General features: G+C 39.6%; 1 protein-coding gene across 6 annotated transcripts in view; it reads right to left on the bottom strand.

The window, feature by feature from the left end:
* The window catches only part of LOC122798227 (probable 2-ketogluconate reductase), a 609,788-nt gene that overhangs the window by 165,094 nt on the left and 420,314 nt on the right, over positions 1 to 24,380 (bottom strand). The gene's annotated exons all lie outside the window — the stretch shown is intronic.

The raw sequence follows: 24,380 nt of genomic DNA, 5'->3' as shown, positions 1-24,380 counted from the left end.
TTCAAATATTTATAAAGATATATTTTTAATTCCACCTAAGTAAGATTCTGCATTTACCTGAAGTTTCTGTTCTTAGCCGTCACTGTCACAGTAGTAGAGTCTGACAAGGTGTTTTTGTAGATAGAGGGTGAGAAAGTGACTATGTCTTCCTGAAACTGCTGGACTCTCGATATATGGATTATCTGCTGTTGCTCGTCTAGTCAGGATATAATAGAATACTCTTTGTGGGTTCTGCTCAAGCAGCTTTATCATGCACAAACACATAAGGACTGAGGCTTAATAACTTTAACCTAGATAAACTTATAAACAAACTAGCTATTACATTCATACATGCTCACTCTCTGGCTGCACTCTCAAAATGGCACTAAAGCTAGCACATGCTTGCTATTTATATGCAGGTTCAGGCCTTGAAATGCTTCTTACAGATACAGCACACACACTCTTTTCTACATACTCCCTCTTTGAGAAACAGGTTATGCAATATTGACGACATCGATTAACATGCAATTGATACAAATAATTCTTTGTCATGCAATTATACAGAACTAAATACATATAGACAGTCATGTCCAGGTCGCTGTGTATTTTACACTAGGTCTGGAAATATGACCAAATCTTGTGACATGAAATTTAGAATTAGATTTAGCAACTGGGACTGTCTCTACTGAATGTTCAGCCTTAGGGACATCAGAAACATCATCAAGAATGGAAGTAGAATTTAAAACACATTCCACAACAGGAACATTGTCTGGATTACTTTAAGATCTAGAGTGTGTATCACCAGAACAATGCTGCAATATCAATTTTGGTGCAGGAAGATGTCTGCGATTTCTCCTGTACTCCACACCCTCAGATTCTATGAAATAGGATATCGGCTCAGTACAGATAGCTGTTACTTGACCAATCTGGTCGAAACCTCTCACCGTTTGTATCCTCACTGCCTCCCCTTCTGTCAATGGGCGAAGAGATCTGCTCGATTTATCATAACTGGATTTCTGGAAATAACGCTTCTTGAATAATTGGGCTCTAATTGTCCTGTTGTTCTTAGCTTTAGACCTCAATAAACTGGAACTAATAGGCAGTGTTATTTTGGTTTGCCTGGATAGAAGTCTTTGAGCAAGCAAGCCAAGTATGTAATCATGGGGTATGTTTCTGAGATTAAGTAAATACAAAAAGACATCGGTATTATCATGCTTTGACCTTTCAAGTAATTGCTTTGCACTCAGTACTGCACGTTCAGCTAGCCCATTGGACTGAGGATATTTAGGACTACCAGTGACATGTACAAAGTCCCATTCTTTTGCAAATTTCTGAAACAACTGACTGGTAAATTGGGTACCATAGTCAGAAATAAATTTGTCATGATGCAAAATCTGTATATATTTTCTTTAGAATAGTAATTAAAGGATGGTGATCAGTTTCAATCTGAATACCTCAACCATAGATATAATCATGAAACTTTGAACATCCAAGTACTATTGCCAAAAGTTCTTTCTCAATTTGAGCATATTGCATTTCATTTTGGGTAAGGGTTCTATAAGCATAGGCTACTGGTCTACCTTCTTGAAGAATAACTGCACCAAGACCAAATTTTGAAGCATCACAGGAAAGAGTGACTGGTTTATTGACATCATAGTATCTTAATGCAGGGAGGGTGGCAATTTTCTGTTTAAGGTCTTCAAATGTTTCTGATGCTGTTCCAACCAAGACCATGTAACATTTTTGTGCATCAACTCTCCTAAAGGTGCTGTTAACTCACTGAAGTCTGGTACAAACTTGCCTAAACAGTTGACTAGGCCAAGAAAATGTTGTAGAGCTTGAACATTATCTGGTGATGACATCTCAAGAATAGCTGCTTGCCTGGATGGGTCTGGTCTCAAGCCGGTGCTGTAAATAAATGACCTACATATGTAACTTCTGGTAGTCTGAAATTGCACTTTAGAGGATTGAGCTTTAAGTTCACTTCACGTGCTCTGTCTAGAACTCTCTTAAGATTTCTGCCATGCTCTGCTTCACCATTGCCTCCAACTAATAAATCATCCACTATTATGGCACAAGGATAACTTGAAAACATTTGTTCCATTGCATGCTGGAAGACTTCACTTGCAGAATTTATTCCAAATGGCATCCTTAAACAAACAGGTTGCTACATTGCCAATAACAAGTCCACCATGAATCCAAAGGAAATTATTAAAAGAAGACTTCTACAGATCTATTGATCTTGATGACGAAAGCGCTTATCTCTCTGTGTGGATTTAATAAATTCCTTTTCATGGATGCGTGTATTTGTTAAGCAACTCAATTTTTGCTGCTTTGTGCTTTTTTGCTGCTTTTGGCCTTTGTAGGAATCTATATCTGCCAAACAGGATGCTAAAAGTAGTCATTAATGAGGATTTGCGATCAAGCATCACTTGCAAAAATGAACTTTTTGCATCCAAGACAGAAAAAACAGTAGCATTCGGTATCAAGGCTGTGACTTCTGTGACTGTATGCATTGGATGATGTAGTCATTTTAATGCTTTGTTCAAATCTCTTGGGTCAATACATATTCTGATTTTGTCTGAGCCTTTTTTGTGGGCAGCTACCATGGACGACACCCATTCAGTTGGTTCTGTAACTAGACAAATTACACCTTGCTGCACCATTTTATCCATCTGAGCTATGACTGTATCTTGCATAGCTATGGAAACGTTTCTTGATGGTCTGACCACTGGACTGACCTCTGGGTCTAACTTCATAGAATACACAACTGGAAGTTTGCCCAACTTGTCATCCAAAACTTCAGCATATTCTGAGAAAATGGCTTCAGTAAAATTGGAACTAGGATATGTGCTCATATGATGAATTTCTTTGGTAAAAGAAAGCAAATTCATTCTCAAACTGTCTCGGACACCCAATAATGACTGCATAGGTCTTCGAACTACATAGAATAATAAGCTATAACAGTTCCTAGCCAAATAACATGAAAGCACTACTGAGCCTTCAGTTTGAATTTCTTCACCTTCATAAACAAAAAGTTTCACACTACTAGCCACATTGAGTTGTTCACCAGCTCTCACCTTAGCAAATGTGTCTGTTGACATAACATTACACTCTGAACCTGTGTCTACTTTGAGCTTGGTGGTTTACCAATTGATCCAGACAGTACAAAACACTTCGTTCTTTGCCAACAAATTCACTGCATCAACCTTTTCACCAATTCCTGATATACCATCTATGTAGAAAGCAGAATTGCAGCTCTCTATATGACCAACTTGCTTTTTTGCATGACATTTCTTTATAACTGTATGAGGTTTACTTGATTTGCAAAACTTTTGAAAATGGTTCCATTTTTTACACTTCTGGCATTGCTAACCAAATGCTAAGAATTTTTTAGATGTAGCATTTCTAACAGAGCTGGGTCAGACATGGCTTTTTAAGTCAAGCAGAGATTGTCTCTAAGTGGGTGATATGAGACACAGAATTGTTAGAGTTTGAGTATGTCCATATAGGACAAGTGTTTAAGGCCTAGGATCCTCTTTGTGAGGTACTTTTGCGGCCTGTATGCAGTTTTGAATAATACTCTGTAGAAGTAATTTCTTTTTTAAAGTTATTTCTGTAAGAGTTCTATGTTTCAGAATCAAATTTATATTCGCTACATTTTAATTTGCTTTGTTTTTAATGTTGTTGTATCTTTCGGCTTTTCCCAGTTAGGGGTCGCCATAGCGGAACTCCAGTCCGCTAATGATTGGCAGTAGATTTTTACGTACCGAGTTGCCAGCCCTGACACACAACCTTCAACGAAGGTACGCCCATTCACGCATGTCTCCACACAGAAGACGCTTTAGCTGAGAATCGAACAGGACAACGTCTTACTGTGAGGTGACAACGCTACGGCAGCACCACCACCGCAGTAATTTGTTTTGTTTTTTAATAATTTGGTTTAATGTGATCTCATGTAGTATGTTAAGATTTGTATTTTTGTCATCCTAAGTATGCTTAGTATGTCTTCTGCTTCAAAAAGCTAGTTTTATTACATTTTTGGCTCTAAAAGGGTTACAAAAGGGTTTAATTTCTGTTGTGTTTAGATATTTAGCATTAACAAGTCTGTGCACTTACTTTGACATTCAGTAGTACTAGGTTTTGTAGAACTGCTGATAGCGTGGGATTTTAAGATTTGGTTATAGAAGCATTAACCAAGTCCGTATGAACAGACATTCTTTCAAACCATTAATGTAGTAAAATCAAGATAAAAATTAATGAACAGGGCAATCAGTTGCATGTTATGTTTATAACCTTCAAATTACTTTACCATGTATAAATAGGTCTATAATATGATATTTTTTACCATGTATAAAAAAAGTTCCGTAATAAAGGTTTATTTCATTATTGCCACCAAAATAGATGAGTTTAAGTTCTTTATTAAACCAGTCTGAGAACTTTAATTTTTGTATCCTTTAGCTTTTATAAACCTATCCTTAAGTAACACTTTCATTTTTTTATATACATTTAGTGTAAAACATGGTTATTGTTTAAACACATGAAAATCATAATCTGAAATCCATCGACTCCTAGTCATGAGCAAACCAATTATGAAATTTACTGGCAAGTCTACTTGGGGTATAAAAATACCTATGGTCGACATGGGTATCCTGGGGCAGTGTAGCAAATGCCTCATGTTTGCCGACAATCCTCTACTCCTAGCCCACACAAACTCAACATGTGAGAGATGCAACTATATTAAGAACCTTGAATAGATGCTCTCTCACACACCACTACACAATGGCACCCAAAGTTTATCATGAAGGGTTCCAAGACACATAGTTCCCTAACCTCAGGAAGCACCTTAAGAAACACACAAATTATACTAAGCAAAAGACTGCCCTCTGCATCACACTGGAAATGCGAGCAGAAACAAATCAAACCTATTACTAGAATATTTTCAGTGTGTGGTCTTGAGTTCCACATAGTGAAAGCCCAAGTAAACACAGAGAATACAAAGACAGCAAAACCTTAAACTCACATGTGCCTGGAATTTTGCAAAGTTCAAAACTGCTAGCAAAAAAAAAAAAAAATTAAAAGCACATTAAGCTATAAACCATGCAACATTACATAAGTTGAAGACCAGAGTTTCTTCTGCTGTGGGGGTTAGTGCTGTCCCTCTTAATAAGCAGCAATAGCTATGCTGCCATCTTCAATATACATTTTGAGGGGGCTTTATGCATACAGAATATGCACAACAAACTATCTAAAGGGAGCTCTCTCACAGTCCAAAGAAATTAACACATCAGTCAAAAAGTGAGTGAAATAACAATAATAGTAGCGTTCCATCATTAAAAATAACTTAAATGAAAACATGGAACGGATGATCAATCTGCTACAACAGCAGCAGTACATTTGTTTTTGCAGAACAGTACACTCAACTGCATAACCCCCGACCACTCCTGAACTTTAATACTAGCACTTCAAGGTCACATGTATCTTGGGGGATCTGTAACTTAACATGCAGTATTCCAGATTCAGGTTCCAAACAGTTTACGGCAAACTACTACTACAGTAACCAAAAAAAGACTACAGGGACAAGTGACTACATTAGCACAAGTATTCTAAATGTTCAACTTTACCAAAATAAACCCTCATTAAATTACTGTCCTAACTATATTACCACGTTATATCCTTTAGTCCCCCCATTTCTTACATTTCAGAAATATACTACTACATATCCCTCATACTGTACCTGTTCTCCTACTTAGGTTGGCAGGAACTAGGCTAGCTTCCCTTTCAGGCCATTTTAAGTCAGGCAGTTTCTTTTCTGATACTTGAATTAACCTATCGCATTTGGTGTTAGATTGGCCTCACCCATCTCATGGTCAATAATTACACATTAACCCTAGTGAGAATAACAGAGACCATACACTGATGCTTTACGTCATGCATGGGTTCCCTCAGATTATTTAAAAGCTGTCTCTGTCCATTAATAGAAGGGGTAGTTACCCTCAATCTCAACAAAACTCTTATGGTCTGCCCTTCAAGCAAAATACCTCTGAAAACTATCTCCCAATCAGACCATCTATAACAGCACTCACATATCCTACTGTTTTAATTATCCAAATCAACACACATTTACTCACACATTGGGCATTAAACACACAACCAAGAAAAAATATATATCTCTGCCTGTACGATTCACACCTCCATAACCATTAACAGTAACAACCACTCAAACCTAGTCCGAACTCGGCATATTCAAGCACCAGACAGCATATCCACAGTAGCTCCTTTATCAATACTACCTCACCCATAGTCCCACCCCAGCATTCATCTACACACATCCAACGTACAAAGTCCACAATGTGCATGCTTGGATTATACTACACATTCTAGATATCTTAGATGCCACATTAACCTGGATCTGCCAGGAAATAAAATTGCCCCCCACCTAGCTAGAACATTATCAGATTAAACAAAGCCAACCAAGCTGGCCATGCTATTTTCTAAAAAAAGCACACCAGATATCTACCCTTTTCCCAACACCCTGCCAACACAAAAATCCCAATAACCATGTTAAAACTAAACCCACCCAAGACAAAGCCCAGTTGTGTGGGAGTATACACATCACACACATACATTACACACAAATGCGATAGTGAAACCATTTCTCTTCACTCAGAATCCAGTTCCCCACAACTAGCTGTCATCAATACCCGACTAGCCTTACTAGCATCTCCGAAGCATATACACAGTTTTGTGACACTGTTTGCTATCCCAGCTCTATACTTCTAATGTAAACTTTAAAAAGTGATACATACTAGTCTCTGAGAGGTGAGGTATTAAGCTGATTTAAACTAAAATATTAACATTTTCTGCCTTACCAAGTTCTTTCCTCACTTCTATTTCTTTGAATTTCTAATCACAAGGTTTAGTATCTGACAAACTCATTAACATACTTATTTAAATAACCAGTGTTAAACATCTAGTAAATGTACAAGTATCTTAAACAGCAATTTTCTGTATTTCATATAATCTTATCAACAAATATAGTAAAATACCACCAAAGGATGAGCAAGCCTGGGACACAGTGTCACAAGAACTCCACCAGGATAATCAAAAACCTTTTATTGAGCGCTTTCATCAGGTTGTAACCAAAGACTTCATTAGAATACAACAAAACATAATACACTCTTGTTAAGTATACTAAAACCTGTGAGAACACATGACATAGTAAGCCAATGAATCTTCTCATAATATTAATTATGAACAGATTTTCTCTAACACATCACGTTTGAATTCATGGACAAATTTTAAAGTAAAACAGCAAAAAACACTGTTACCTAAAAAGTGACAGAAATGTTACAATAACATTTCAACAAACAGAAGCCATAATATACAACTCAAACATATAAAAACTAATAAAAACTATATAACATAAGAACGCAACTTTAATAGGCTGCTTATACTGATGTTGTCATTAAGACCTGGGGGGGGGAGCACAGGCATTCAACTTAATTTGCCAACATAATTTCCTGAATTCTATACAGTCCTCCCAGGGACCCCCTCTAGGATCTATTTTGATTCCTTCAACAACAGCAAATAATAAAACATGTGTTGAGTATTTTTCTATGTGCTTATACAAGACATTATTTTTGTTACCATTTTTATGTCCCTATAATGCTCATAAATTTTGTCCCTTAACTTTTTTTTAGTTTTCCCAATATAGAACATATTACAGTACTGACACAGGGCAGCATAAACAACCCCTTTGGAGTTGCAAGAAAATTTGCCGTTAGGTTTTATGGTTGTGTGGCTCAACTTAATCTGGTCACAATTCATGACCAAATAACACTGATAACAACAGCCACACTTTTTAGTCCCAATAATAGTGCTGCTACTTTCAAAAACATTTACCCTCTCAAGTAACTGCTTGATGCTTGAACCTTTCCTAAATACTATTTGTGGCATATCTCCCACCTGGTCTAAAATACCAGGATGACTCCAGAATAGCTGCCAGTTTTTCTTTAAAATAGTAGTAATAATTTGATGGTCAGTATTAGTAGTTCTGGGAGTACCTATAACATTACCCACCACGTTAACCCCCAAAATAGGTAGAATGTTATGACTATTTCTTCTACACACAATTTCTTTCTTTACTATGGAGATCAAACTAGTGGGGTACCCTCTGGCCAAAAACAACTTAGTATTTTACACTGCAAAAGAAAATCCTGGTCATTACTGACCATTTGAGCAATTCTCACGAATTGTCCCTTTACTATATCACGCTTTAGAAATTCAGGATGGTTACTCTCAAAATGTAATAAACTATTACAATAAGTAGGTTTCCTATACAGGTTGCTTATAAAGCATTTCCTGTCATAATCTTTCTTGATGTCTACATCTAAGTAGTTGATGCCATCTTTTTTGTGTATGTAAGTGAAATTTAAAAAAATCAGTGCTGTTGTTTAAATAATCAATGAAGGTAGTAATATCTTCCCCTGTATCGTTCCACAAGAAAAACAAATCAATGTAATGTAAATAAACTGTCCATTTGTTGGCAAACTCTGAACTAAACAAGTATTTCCTTTCCCACATAAGCATAATGATGTTTGCAAACAGTGGGGCATAAATGGCCCCCATGGCAATGCCTGTCTTCTGTAGGAAATACTGCCCTTCAAAGTAGACAAAATTGTTTTTTCAATAATAACTCCATAAGGGTCACTAATGTTGCCACTTCACTATTAGTGAACATTTTACTTGTGTGCCTTTCTGTAACTTCTTGGATTTGACAAATCTCAATGGCTTTGCTCAGCGTTAAATCACTGTCATGAAGCAAAATCTCACAGCAGCACTATTAATACCATACACAAGCCACTCCTTTATTGACTCATCTTTTAAGTCACCAACCCGACACATTTTAGCTTTGTTTCTCAGGATAGTAATGTAAGCTGCAAAAGTTTTCCCTGGTTTCTGATCTCTTGTGTAAAACAAATGCCTCTCTAATATAATATTTGTCTGGGGTTACACGTTTCTCTGAATTTGCACTTTAAACACTTGGGGTTTTCCCTTGATTCAGCCTGTATGACAATATGACAATTTTCACCTTCTCCCTCATATACTGCTGGTGCATACACAAATTAATGCTCCCTTTCAATGGACTCTTACCCAGCTACGTTTAGCAAAATGAATTCCCTGGTGCATACATCTTTGTCAGAATAAGTTGCTTGTATAAAATATTGTACTCTTGCTCAAATATTCTCCAATTCTCTGCAATATTCCGATCAAATACAAGTGTTGAGGGCTTTTGAAATCCATCTGCCATCATTAACACATACCAGTGAAGAGTTTTTCAAGTATGCATGAAAATACATGCATAAACATATGCTAGAAATTTATGCCAGTATTTGTAACTTTGCCAAAAATCACAACAAGCCTCTGAATAACTGAACTTTGCGAAATAAATCTCTTGGGCACTGTAATGCTCTTGAAATTATTGTACTGCAAAAAATCACCTCTTATCAATGTAGGAAACATTTAATAATAATTGCACTGTGCGAACAAACTAGACAGAAAAAGCTCAGAGTAAAAAACATTTTGAAGTAACTGCACTTTGCAAATAAAGAGTACACAGCACACTGAAACATCCCCAAAATGGCGGTACCTTGCTAAATAACTCTTTACAGTGCAAGAAACACTCTGTAATGGCATCACTTTGCAAATAGACACACCCAGCACAAGAAACTCTTCAAAATGTCTGCACTTTGACTGTATTTCATGAAATAGTTCCACTCTGCACAAAAATAAACTCTTCGGAATACAATCACAGTAATAAGCACACACTGTAAGCACTTTACACACTTTGAGATACTACGAATAACCTTAGTTATGCCCTGAATACAATACAAAGTACTAGCTATGGCAAAACACAGTACTTTACCATTAAACATGCAGTGACCTTGCTTTATTTATGCTTAATCTGCCCTTTTTGCCCTTATATTCGTTTTGCTCATTTAATCTCTTTTCATGCCCATTAAACTTTTCTTGTTCTGTTTTACTCTAAACATGCCTGTTTTACTCTAAACATGCCTGTTTTGCTTTAAACATGCTCATTTTCCCTGAAACATGCTCATTTTGCAATTCTGAGGTGATTTCCAAACCCCTTATGTGCATTTCTGATAACTGTTTTATCAAATATCTTAATTTTAAACATTTTGTTTAATTAAACATTTTTGTGGCTCTCACTTGTTTAATAATGCGGTGGCCGCAGTGGTGCAGTAGTTAGCATTGTCACCTCACAGCAAGAGGCTCTCCGGTTTGATACTCAGCTGGAGCACCTTCTATGTGGAGTCTGCATGTCATCCCCACAGTCAAGTGACATTTAAAGACATGCAGGTAGGTGCGTGAATGAATCTGTGTGCCTTCTTTGAAGGTTGTGCATCGGGCTGGCACCTCAGCACCCTAAAAATCGACTGCCAGTCATTAGCAGACTGGAGTTCCACTGTGGGCCTTCTTTGAAGGTTGGCAGTCAGGCTGGCACCTCGGCACCATAAAAATCTACTGCCAATCATTATTGGACCGGAGTTCCGCTGTGGCGACCCCTAACCTGGAAAAGCCAAAAGACAAGACTTGTTTAATAATGCAGTTTGTGCCCTTGTAATGCTCTGCTTTATCTTTTTTATAAAGTAAACTGTTTGTGAAAGTTTTCATTACCTTTGGTTCTTTTCTGGCCCCTTTTCATGCTTGTTTCTCTTAGTTTACCTTCACTGTTAACTATGCACCTCATAGCTCTGGATATCAGTCTCTGGAATCCAGATTCCGACACCATGTCGCTCATCTAGTCTGGATGTAGTAGACGAGTCTTTGTGGGTTCTGTTCAAGCATGTTTTTTATGTACAAACACATCAGGAGTGAGGCTTAATAACTTTAACTTAGATAAACTTATATACGAAATAGCTATTATATTCATTACATGCTCACTTTCTGGCTGCACTCGCAAAATGGCACTGAAGCTAGCACATGCTTGCTATTTATATGCATGTTCAGTCCTTGAAACGCTTCTTAAAGATACAGCACACACACTCTGTCCTACACCCACAAATAAGAAGAGACTGTTAAATTACTTACAGAAGAACAATGAAAACTGTGGCATTGCAGTTGATAGTAAAATGCATTTCATTTTTCAAAATGCTCGGTAGTTGAAAAGAAAATGAGTGGGTGGCTAGCTCCTAAGTTTTGCTATATTGTGGCATAAGAGTCTTAGAATAAGGCAGAGGGGCAATTACCATAAAGTGTTTGGATATTAGTAAAAGTAGGAAAAAGAACTGGAACAGTAAATGTGACTGACTTGTTTACTTTGGTTAATGTAATTTAAAACTTGGCTAGGAATGATAAGTACATACCTGTCTTACTAGAGGATTTCAGCAGTGTAATGGATACACATGTAAACAGATCTTCATTCAGAATAGGGTGACATGACCACTTGCTGCAATTGTTGTGACGTATTGTGGTAGGACAGAGGACTTTTGCTTATAGGAAACATTTTAACCAGTCTCGACATTCTTTTTAATTTTTGTGTGTTTTTGTGTATATATATATACACACACACACACACACACACACACACACACACACACACACACACACATATATATATATATATATATATATATATATATATATATATTTATATTAATATATATATATTTATATGGGTCTACTTCATTTGATCGAAAGACCATTTGACCTAAACCCATTTGATTGAAATTTCATTTGATCGAAGACCAGTATTCAAGTCAAATTACAGGGAGTTGTTCTCCTCCCCAATGTTGTGCGACCATGGAGTTGGTATATATAGTTAGGGGGTGTGTGGGGGTGCAGCCCCCCACATTGGGGGGTGTGGGTTGGCGAAGCCCCCCTAACCTATTTTGTTTAAAATCTGTACATTTTGTTTTATTTTCTTCTCTTAAAGGAAACTAGGTGGGGACAAAGCCCCCCACCCCTCAATGTGGGGGCTGTACCCCCAACTATATATACCAACTCCAGGGTCGCACGACACTGGGGAGGGGGACAAATCCCAGTTTTCTGCCTTGAATACTGGTTTTTGATCAAATGAAATTTTGATCAAATGGGTTTAGGTCAAATGGTCTTTTGATCAAATAAAGTAGATCCATATATATATATATATATATATATATATATATATATATATATATATATATATATATATTGTGATGGCCCTGCACTGGCCCAGTAATCAAGGAGCCTCAATCCTCACCACTAACACCAGTGAGGGACGTGCACATTAGGAGGATGACAAGTACACACACAGTAAATTACAATTTCCCTTAAGAGCACACAGAGATCACAGTCAGTCTGGGGCTGGTTTCTCCCTCTCTCTCCAGATCTCCAATAAGACTGCTCACTGGCACAGCTATAGGGTTAAGATCTCAGCCAAGTGGTCAAATCAAAACCTCTAGCACCCTCTATGTCCAACCAGTGCTTTGTGTCCCTGCACAAGTAGCTCACACACACACACACACACACACACACACACACACACACACACACACACACACACACACACACACACACACACACACACTTTGAGATGTAATTAATTTGCAAATACACAAACACTCCTGGGGAAGGCTGGCACAGGTTCACTAGCTATGCCCCCTTCTGCCCAGACTATAAGGTAGTATCAGCTGCCACCAACCACTCTTTATCAGTTACTATAAGGCTCTTCCCAGAGGGTGACCAATTCTACTGTGTAATGTTACTATTATCCAAATGGTAAGTGTGACGAACAGCAAGGCTATATGAGTGGCCTGTACAGTGTCACCAAATACATATGCAAGTACTCTAAACAAACCAGCCAAAATTAAAAGGTTTAAATATATTTAATAATAAACAATAAAGAACAAGACAATGCTCAATAACAACACAGTGACAACAGAGTTCAGAATCACAGGAAATACTTTAAAACAACATTGCAGGACAGTCTCAAATAAATACAGAAAAATCTAAACTAATCTTTACTGTATTTCTAAGAGATACTATGCTCTAAATGACTTACTTACAGAGCTGGGCAAATATAGATGAAAAGTGCTGATGAGAGGATGTTTCTAGGTCCAAAGACAAATACAAAATGCACAGACTTTCTTTGAGAGATAGTTCTTAAATATTAATACACATTACTGCTGGGTTAGTTGAATGACATCACTATTTCACACATTTTCCTTCAGTTCCCAGGCTAACAGAAACTTAAAATTTATCACCTCTGTGTCAGAAATACTTACCTTTTAGAAATTTGCCTGGAACTGCAAGTCTTAAAACAGTTACACACTTTTACCTTTAAAACATGTAATTTTTGTTTCCAGACAATAAAAATAATTTCTAGCTGTGGTCATTCTGTCTCCTAGCTGAGATAAACACCATCATAAACAATTCACTTATTTTCTTAGAGTTTGCAAGTTAACTCTCTTCTTTTCCAGTATGGTACACTGGTTACATTCTTGAAGCTCAGCACATAACATATACTTTTCTTACATTTGTAGGACAAGCATGCAAACCATATTACTATTCACAAATAACATAGAATTATTTACAAAATTCCAGCTAGCTGGGCTGGCAGCCTTCACAATTCTCCCCCCCCCATGAGAACTCAAGCTAGTTTTTCAAGTGACCCTTGAGAAATGTTGCTTGAGAGGGTTAAGCCTATCTAGAAATATCTTACCCCATTCCCTGTCTTGAGAGCCCATCTGCATTGGCATTGCTAACCCCACTGCAGTGCTGCACTGTCATATCATATGCTTGCATCCATAGGCTCCACCTTAGTAACTTAGCATTTTGCTGGCTGGCTCGATTGTGGTCTGTAACTACAGTGAATTTTCTTCCATACAGATAAGGCTGAAGTTTCTGCAGTGCCCACATTATGGCTAGACATTCCTTTTCTACAGCTACATAACATTCTTCCTTGGGTTGGAGCCTACAACTGAAATAAACTACTGGATGCTCTTCTCCTTCTGAAGAAATCTGGCTAATTACAGCTCCCACCCCATGGTTTGAAGCATCTACATGCACAACAAATTCTTTGCTGTAATCTGGACTGGATAACACAGGGGGTCCTCCCAAAGCTCCTTTCAGCATCTGGAATGCCTGCTCATATGCTGGGGTCCACACTAACTTATCTGGCCTGTTTTTCCTTGTCAGGTCTGTGAGGGGAGCAGCTATAGTACTATAACTGGGGAAAAACTTTCTGTAGTACCCTGCTGTCCCTAAAAATGCCCTCACCTGCTTTTTGGTAACAGGTGCAGGCCATGCCTGAATGGCTTCCATTTTGTCAGGTTCTGGCCTGATCTTACCATTCCCCACTCTATATCCTAGGTAGGAAACCTCTGCCATACACACCTGACATTTGCTGGGCTTAATGGTCAACCCTGTCCTCTGTAGTCTGCCACCTCCTCCCTCACATGCTGAAGGTGTTCTTGCCAGGAATGACCGTAGATGGTAATATCATCTATGTAAGCAAGGGCAAAATCTCCTGCTCCTGCTAGAATATGATCTACCAGCCTCTGGAAATTCACTGGTGCATTTTTCATCCCAAAGGGTATCTTTGTGAACACATACAAGCCAAAAGGAGTCATAAAGGCTGACCTCTCTCTAGCACTGGGTGTCAAGGGCACTTGCCAGTAGCCCTTGGTAAGATCAATGGTGGTAAGGTACATAGCACCACCCAGCTGCTCTAGGGCTTCATCTGTCCTAGGCATGTGGTAAGCATCTGACTCTGTGTGGCTATTTAATTTCCTGTAGTCCACACAGAACCTGGTGCTGCCATCCTTCTTTGGTACCAGCACAACTGGGTGGCCCAGGGACTGGTGGACTCCTGAATTACCTCTAGTTCCAGCATTTCCTGTATCTCCTCCCTCAGAGTCTGTTTGACTCCCTCAGGCACCCTATAAGAGGCCTGCTTAACAGGTCTTTGGGGTCTTGTAGGCACATGGTGCTGCACCAGGTGGGCGCACCCTGGTTTCCCAGTGAACATGTCCTCAAACGGGTCTATATCAGAATTTCGAAGTCTGACAATATCGAACACGATATTGTTGACATGAGATTACTGAAAGTGCACAACATCGAATGTTTAAATGGAAATCTCCATAAGTGGAGATTTCCGTTTACTGCAATGTTGTGCGATCTCAGAGTTGGTATATTTAAGTAGCGGGGGGTGTGGGGTGCAGAGCGGCTTGCTTCCCTGTGTAAACACTTTAGTTTAATTTATTTAGTTTTAGTTTTTTTATAACCGTTCGATGGTTTAAGACTTCGATGCATAAAATTCGATCTTTATGCATTCGAAGTATTAAACCTTCGAGGTTATAATATAGACCCCCCCCAAACTCCTTTAACACTGCTTAGATTTTCTGAACCTGGGTGGGAGATAGCTGCTGGGAGATTGCTACCCCTTCCACTGAGGTGTCAGTGTGAGCCTCATTGAGGAGATCAGTCACCAGATCTCCCTCAGACTCCTCCTGCAATCCACTGCAAATACTCAACACAGTGCCCTCCCTATCATGGTAAGGTTTTATCATGTTAACATGGTACAGTTTATGCCTCTGCCTCCTGCCTAGCAGTTCTACCATGTAGTTAACAGAACTGACCTTCCTTACCAACTTGTAGTGTCCCTTCCAAGCTGCCTGCATCTTGTTGTGTCTGACAGGAATGAGAACCATTACCTGCTGCCCTATAGCATACTCAATAGCTCGAGCATATCAGACCTTTTTCTGCTATTGGGCTTCTGCCAAGTTCTCCTGGGCCAACCCCATGAGTTCCCAGAGCCTTTTCCTGAGGTTTAGGACATATGCTATAACAGACTCCGGGGGGATTCACATTCACCCTCCCACTCATCTTGAATTAAATCTAAAGGCCCCCTCACCCTATGCCCATACAGCAACTCAAAGGATGAAAAAACCTGTGGGTTCCTGGGGAACCTCTCTGTAAGCAAACAACAGATGGGGCAAATATTTGTCCCAGTCCCACTTAAACTGGTCTGCAAATGCCTGAAGCATGGTCGTGAGTGTAGAGTTTAACCTCTCAACAAGACTATTAGTCTGGGGATGGTAGGGGGTAGTCTTTAGGTGCTTCACCCTACAGTACTTCCACAGACAAGCCAACAGGACTGACATGAAATTGGCATCTCTGTCAGTCAGTATTTATTTTGGGAAACTTACCCTGCTGAAAATCTCTAACAAAGCATTTGCCACCTTTTCTGCCTCAATGGAGGACAGAGCCACTGCCTCAGGGTATCTGGCAGCATAATCTACTACCACTAGGATATACTTTTTCCCTGTGGAACTTGGGGTACTCAGAGGTCCCGCAATATCCATAGCTACCCTCTGAAATGGCTCCTCAATCACAGGTAAAGGAATCAAAGGAGCTTTCACCTTGTCTCCTGCCTTGCCTACCTTTTGGCACTGCTCACAGGTCCTGCAGTATCCTGTTACATCTCTGGAAATCCCAGGCCAATAGAAGTTCTGCATAATATGTCTCTTTGTACGTTTTATGTCCATATGACCTGCAAAGGGAATATCATGGGCTATGGCTAAAAGTGCCAGATGGTAGGCTCTGGGCACTACCAACTGCTGTATTCTCTCACCCTCTAGCCCTCCCTCAGGAGTCCACTCTCTATACAGTAACCCTTTGTCCCAGTAAACAGATTCCTCTTTCCCTTGAGAATCAGGTGCTTCACTAGCTACCTCTCTCAGGCCTTGTAATGTAGGGTCTGAGAGCTGAGCCTGTCTCAACTCTCTCTTTGTCACCCTTTCCAGCTCCCCTTCCACAGGAAGTCTGGTATTCTCTGACAGCGGTGCCTCACTGTCAGCCTGGGTACTACTACTCACCTCTGCCCTTGCAGTCACTCTGTCCAAGGGAACATCCATTCCCATAAGCAGCTGTGGCTCACCTTCAGTCTCACTGCTACAGGGTAGCTCCCTCCCTGAAGTAACCACCTCACCAGTCCTGGCTGCAAGTGTGCGGTCTGTCTGGGTCTCCCCCATGCTACCAGACCCACAGGCTTGTCTTCAAGCCTGGAAGTATAGCTGCTCCAAACCACCACACAGACAACTTAAAATACAAAAAATGGAAAAATAAGAAAACCACTGCCTGTGGTAAAGAAAGAGCACTCACTTTAATATATCCACACTATTAAAATATAAAATAAATTAACATACAAATTTCACGGACTAAGTGCTTTCACCTGATAAAATATTAAGGCATCATCAGAGTCAGTGAAAACATCTTTAAGCTCTATTTAAATAGCACCAGATCTTAAAGTCAATCATTACATCATGTCCTACCATGTCAAATTATGTAATATGAAGAATAAAATATCTAATAAATAAATAGTAAAAAATGTTAAAACAGTTAAAAGTTAAAAATAAAATTTCTGGAATGCAACTCTAGCCTGTTATAAAAACGGTAAATGAAACAAATCTTTGCAAAAGGTAGATCATGAACTCTTCAAACCAGATAAAACATATAAAACATATCCATCAGGTGTAAACTTCACATACAAAATCAAACTTCTTTTGCTCTCCATTTTAGAACACACAACAGAGATGTATTGTCATTAATGCCTGGCTTCTCTTTGCCATTTAATCTAAGTTGCCATTCTAACTCTTTGTTTAAAAAGTTCTAATTCAGGGTCACCTCCCTCTCATTCCTGCTTTTGTTTTGTCTAGCACAAAAAATATACATTTTTTATACTCATGGCATTCTCTAGTGTGCATGTATAAAGCACTGGTCTCTTTTCTTTTTCTTATATCCCTATTATGCACCATTATTTTGTCATGTAACCTCCTGATGGTCTTGCCTATGTAGAATGCAGGGCATGAAACACATGTAGCGATGTATACAACTCCTTTTGTATTGCAGTTGCCGCGTCCAGGACACTGCAATGTCCTATTGTATGTTTCAATAGTCACATAAGGTCTATCATTAATGAACCTACAACTACTGTATGCCCCATATTTGCTCATCCTAGAGATGTATGTCTTTTTAAACCTTTCATTGTCACATTCAAGTATTTCCTTGCTATTTCTGCCCCTGCTGTATACAACATTAGGTTTTGCACCTAATTTGTTTTTCAATTCAGTGTCAAGCAGACTGTCCCATATTCTACATAAACCTTTTGCCAAATCTGGAGCTAAATGACTGTACTGCAAGACCATAGCATCATTCTTAGGTATTTCTACATTCACCATCATTACAGTACTCATCCCACCTCTTAAAATGGGGCTAAATCTCATAGAATGATTTTTTATAACTTCTTTCTTAACTTGTACATGCCTGTATGTATATACAATGTGTGTATGTATACACACGCCTGTATGTATATACAATGTGTGTATGTACACACACGCCTGTATGTATATACAATGTGTGTATGTATACACACGCCTGTATGTATATACAATGTGTGTATGTATACACATGCCTGTACATATATACAATGTGTGGATGTGTACACATGCCATCCACAGATTTTCTGTACAGTTTGCAGTAAGAGGACTAATCTCCTTGCTCCTCAGTAACCAAGGGACACAGCTGCAGGTAATTATAAAAACTCCTTGCTCAAACCCCCCAATTTATCAACTAATGTCTGTAATATACCTCTAACCCTTTTGCCCAAAAAGTTGAACCCTCTTCTTAAACCACTGATCCCATATCTGAAGAACTGGATAATGTGTTTCCAGTGTATTTCTTGATAATAATTTGGATAAAAAAAAATTCAAACCTGGGGGCACCTGATGAGTTTCTGACCTGCATTCTGAATCACAATACTGTAAAGCACTTGGGGCAACCCTGTTTACAGAAGCTTGAGACATTTCCCCCAGCGCCCCAAAAAAACAAACAACACAATGTATTAGGCCACATCTCTGCATCTTTCCATGGCATTTCTTCAGAGTCATCCTCTCATAGGAGACAAATTACAAGTTTGTCTGTCCACACAAACTTTACACAGATCGGGTAAACCCTGTCCTCCTTCATAAAGTGGACCACTGTGAAAATGTCCCTAGCCCAGTGCCTACTGGCCACCACAGATACCTCAACACCTGTGACCTCCATCCCTGTAAAATGTACTTTGAAGGCTACAGCCTAGTATTTCTGACTACATAAAACCATCTTTTAAATCATCATCAGCCCCCCTTTTCCCATTTTTCTACATGGGGTTAGGGTATCATGTTAATTGTTGCCAATTATCTCGATTCAGTGCCACACTCCTGCCTTCTTCAACACTTATGCCTGACTATCACAAATCTTTCACACAATCCATCTACCTCTTTGCTGGATGCTCTCAGTTCCTCTTACCTCCTTCCTGTCTGTCCCAAATCTTCCTCACCAGATTGTCTTCTGCTTTTCTACACAAGTGCCCAAACCACCATAATCTGTTCTCTTTGATCTTTTGTGCAATTGGAGTTACTTTGGTTTCTGCCCTTATGCCCTCATTTCTTCGCCTGTCCCGCAGTGTGCATCCTATCACCTTTCTCAGGCTCTTCATTTCCATCACCCCTAACTTCTTCATCTGGTCTGCCTTTACTGCCCAGGTTTCTGTACCATACAGTAGTACTGGTCGTACCATTGTCTTGCGCACCTTACTTTTCAGCTTCTTTGGCATTCTTCTGTCATAGACTATACCTGATATTCTACGCCAGTTGGCTGCAGCCCCTCTGATTCCAGCTTTGACCTCTTCATTCAGACTACCCTTTTCCTCAACTACCCCTCCTAGATACTTGAAGCTGTTTACCTGTTCCACTATCTTCCCTTCTATCTCTATTCTCAGCTACTTCTGATTTCCCCATTTTTCAGCCATTACCACCTTCTTATCTGTGCTTACTTTCATCCCATGTGCCTCCAGATTTGCATTCCATTTTCCTATCCTTTGCTGAAGTTCTACCTCAGAATCTGCCTGTACTGCCACATCATCTGCATACAGCAGCTTTGTTGATCTGTCCCCTCCAGCCTGTTTGCTAATGTAGTCCATCACAAGTATGAATAGCAGTGTGGTCAGAGCTGAACCCTGATGTACACGCACTCCCACTGGGAACCCCTCTGTGAGGCTGAACACTGTTTGTACTTGAGCCATTGTGTCCTTGTACATAGCCTGCACTAATTCTACCAATGTTTCTGGGACTTCAAACCACAGCAGTACTGCCCAGATCAGCTTTCCTGGGACCTTGTCATATGCTTTCTCCAAATCAAGGAATGCCCAGTTGGATTCTCATCTCTAGCTTCTTCTCAAGTATCTGCCTCAGTGCAAACATTGGGTCAATTGTGCTGCATCCTGATCTGAATCCAAACTGCTCATCTCCCATATTACATTCTGCTATTCTGTGTATCCATTTATCAATCACCCTCTCCAGAACTTTCATGTAAAGTGATAGGAGTTTGATGCCTCCGTACTGCCCACAGTTGTGGATGTTCCCTTTGTTCTTGTACACTGGCATGAGTATACTTATTTTCCAGTCATCTGGGATATGCTTTTATCTCCACACTGTTATTAGTGCCCTCAGGAGTCATTTCTCCCCTATCTCACCCAGCATCTTTATCATATCTGCTGTCACCTCATCTGAGTTCAGTTCAATGCATGATGTCTCCAGTTTTCTTTTGGTCACACGATGTGAATACACTCTTTACATTCATACCTAATATTGAAGGTGTTGAGGCAGTGAGATTGTTTTTACACAAGTATAGTGATTATTCTCATGATATAATTTTTTTGATTTGCACACTTTTGGATATCATTCTTGAGAACAATGCTTTTATGTTCAATGAGCGTATTTATCTTCAGAAGGTTGGCATGGCTATGGGCTCATCTCGTGCCAATAGGTGCACCAACCTTGTAATGGCCATTTGGGAGGATGAATTTGTATTGGCTGCCCATGGTTATTCTTCACAGTTAAGATTTTTTAGGAGATTTGTGGTCGACGTCTTTTTTCTATGGGATGGGACTCTCTCTGAGCTTAATTCCTTTGTATGTTATCTTGAGTCTACTACTAATTTTCTGAGGTTTTTGATTAATGCACATATGGAATGTATAGATTTTTTAGATGTTCATCTACATAAGGATGTTAGTGGATTATTACAAACCTCAGTTTTTAGGAAAACCTGTAGGAGGAATTCCTTGCTCCATCTCACTAATATACATCCTGCAAATGTTTTAAGGAACATAGTCAGGAATCAAGTGTTTAGGACTTCAAGATTGCACACTAACAATGATGTTTTAGATGCTGCTTTAGGCAGATTGAGACAAGAGTTACAAGCACGAGGCTATTCTGCTAATGAGGTAGATTTTGCAGTGAAATATGTGAGTAGAGATATATCTGATTCAGCTAGATCATTTTTTTCTAAAAATGATAATCCCTGTGTCAGGAAGAGAGTTTCTTAGAGGAATCAGGTTAGACCTGTCATTACGTTTACTAGTGATACTGGGGCTATTTGTGAGGTGATATGCAGGAACTGGCCTATACTCACCTCAGATAGCTCTGTTTCAGATAATGTAGGTGATACACCACACTTCTGTATTAAAAATAGTATGTCCCTTAACAGGCAACTTTGTTATGGGAAAAGCAGTAATACTAGATCCTTATCTATTAGATTAGGTACTTTTATGTGTAGGAATTGTGCTGCGTGTCATTATATTTCGGACGTTAAAATATTTGCACATCCATCTAACAGTTTTGTTTTTAATCCCAGGTTTTATGCAGATTGCACTAGTAAACACCTTGTATATCTTGCATTTTGTACAAAATGTTGTAGTTTTTATGTAGGCAAAACTATTAGAACTTTAAGGGAACGTATTTTGGAGCATGTTGGTTATTTATTTTTATTTATTTTTATTTAACATTTGTTAACTGGGAAAGTCTGACTTGGAACAAAGCCAATTTTTAGCAGAGACCCACTTCTTCCTGCACTCCTTCTTTCTTCTGATGACTTCCTGGACTTTTGCATTCTACCACCAGCTTTCTTTATGTACCTTATTTTCATACCCGGCTCGGCCACATATCTTTTCTGAAGCCCTAACACATGCTGTTTTAGGCACTACCATTCTTCTTCAACTCCACCTATTTCCTCCTCTTCTTTGGGGTGCTAGAGCCCTGAGTAATTTATTGAACTGTTGTACTTTCCATAGTCAACTTCCAGGTCTTCAGTCTGGTCTCTGTTGACCTTAGAGCCTTCTCTGACCACTGCTTGCAGCTGATTGTGGAAGCTAGTTGTTTATGCTGTGGGCTGATTGTTTCACTGGGGATGACTTTGCAATCATGGATTCTACCTCAGTGCCATTTACTTACTAGGAGGAAGTCTACCTAAGTTACATGTTGACTACTCTTGTATGTGATCTTGTGACTGTCTCTTTTTCTGAGCCATGTGGTGGCTACTATCAAGTCATTTGCCAGACAGATATCTAGAATGGCTTCTCCTTCTTTATATTCCTGTTGCCCCACCCATGTGGACCCAGGCAGTCCTCATATCCTCTCTGTCTGTCCTGATATGTGCATTCAAGTCACCTATTATCAACACCAATTCATGTTGTCCTGCTTTATCTAGTAGGTCCTGCAACTGCTTTCTGAATGCACTCTTTTCCTCACTATCACAATCCTGCTGTGGGGTATAGGCTGAGATTATGAATACTGCCCTATCATTACACTGGAGTCTGACTGCCATAGTCTGTCATTAATTCTGATGATATCCCTTACTGCCTTCTGAAGCCTCTCTCTCACCACAATTCCTATACCATTTCTAGCCTGCCCACAACCTGAGTAGTAGACTCTGGATCCCAAGTCAAGTGACTTTGCTGCACTGTCCTTCCATCTCTTCTCTTGGATACATAGGATGACCGGCCTCCTCTGTATCATCATGTCATCCACTTCCAAGCTGCATCCTGTCAGTGAACCTACATTAAGTGCAGCAATTCTCAGTTCATGTTTGGCAGGTTGGTTGATTTTACATCCAGCTTTCACTCAACATAGCTATCCCTGGTAACCCAGGCTGGGCAACTAGACCACCCAGTAGCTTATTGACCCAGGGCTGCTGGGCTTTATGGTGGGCACACACTGGCCAATAGGGGCACCTATATCCCTCCCACTGTTAGCAAGGGTCCCTGGTGTGGGTCAGAGTAGGTCGGGTCCTCAACCCACTTAGCACTGGTAACTACCCATGCCCATTTTTGGTGACATTAGTCAACATGACCAAATCACCTAGAGCCATATTTTACACCATCAAGTGGCTAGCTTTGCCATGGCGTGCAGTCTGTGATCCATGTTTTCTTATCTTGAGGGTACTGCACACCACAGTAGATTCCCAAAGCGGATGGTCTGTAGAACTCTTCCCCCTATAGGGCACCATGTAGAGTCTGTGCTGCTGCCCACAGCTCCATTCATTGTTTAATTTGAGATGGAAACACTCAGCATGTATTTTGGACATGGGAGAAACCCCATGGAGACACATGGAGAACATGCTTTGCTCATTAGTCTAGGAATGTGTGGAAGTACGACAGACATTCCAACTTATCCCCCCCCATACACATTCATGCATTCATTCCATGAACACATGTGCATATACACGCAGACATAGACAGACACACATACACACACACACCTAACTTACCCCCTCACTAACCCCCCTACTGTGACCTTCCAGACAAAGCACACTCACACATGAACACACAAGCACACACACACACACACACACACACACACACACACACACACACACACACACACACACACACACACACACACACACACACACATTTGCACACTCCCAAAACTACCTGACCACTAATATTCCCAGCACTTATTACAGCTATGGATGAACATGGCCTTTTGGCTCTCTTCATAACCATGAGTGGCATGAAGTGGCCATGATACTTTATGCAGAATGGCTTGGTTGCATACATGCCCTGTGGCAGGCTGTTTCAGGGGAGAGAAGAGAACTAATTATATCTCACTGTAATCTTCCTGAATTTGGGCCTTTAAAGAGTAACACATTAAATGATAATTGTTTATCAGAGATGGTGTGACCTTGAACTCAGAATAAGAGTAAGAAAGTGCAGTGATGTCATCCCTTTTCCTTATTTTTCATGTATGGGCATTGCAGTAAATTCAATTACATGATAGATGAGTATATCATATGGATACAGCAGTAAATAGTTTTGTGCAATCGGGGTCAATCATTTCTGTGTTCAAAGGTGTTGGGATTTTGGGGTGTTATATTGGAATCTGTTCAACCACCTCTCATGCCTGAAATTAATTTATTATTTATTTAACCAGGGTAGAGTGCAGATTCATATAGACCTTTTTGGACTCAGGAGAACTGTCTTGTTAGTTGACTTGCTCAGAGTCACACAGTTAAGCAAA

This window comes from Protopterus annectens, chromosome 3.part1 (genome assembly GCF_019279795.1).
Source record: "Protopterus annectens isolate FY-2018-M chromosome 3.part1, PAN1.0, whole genome shotgun sequence".
Lineage (NCBI taxonomy): Eukaryota > Metazoa > Chordata > Ceratodontiformes > Protopteridae > Protopterus > Protopterus annectens.
The sequence above is the reverse complement of the archived record's forward strand: the minus strand, read 5'-3'. Positions and strand labels throughout refer to the sequence as shown.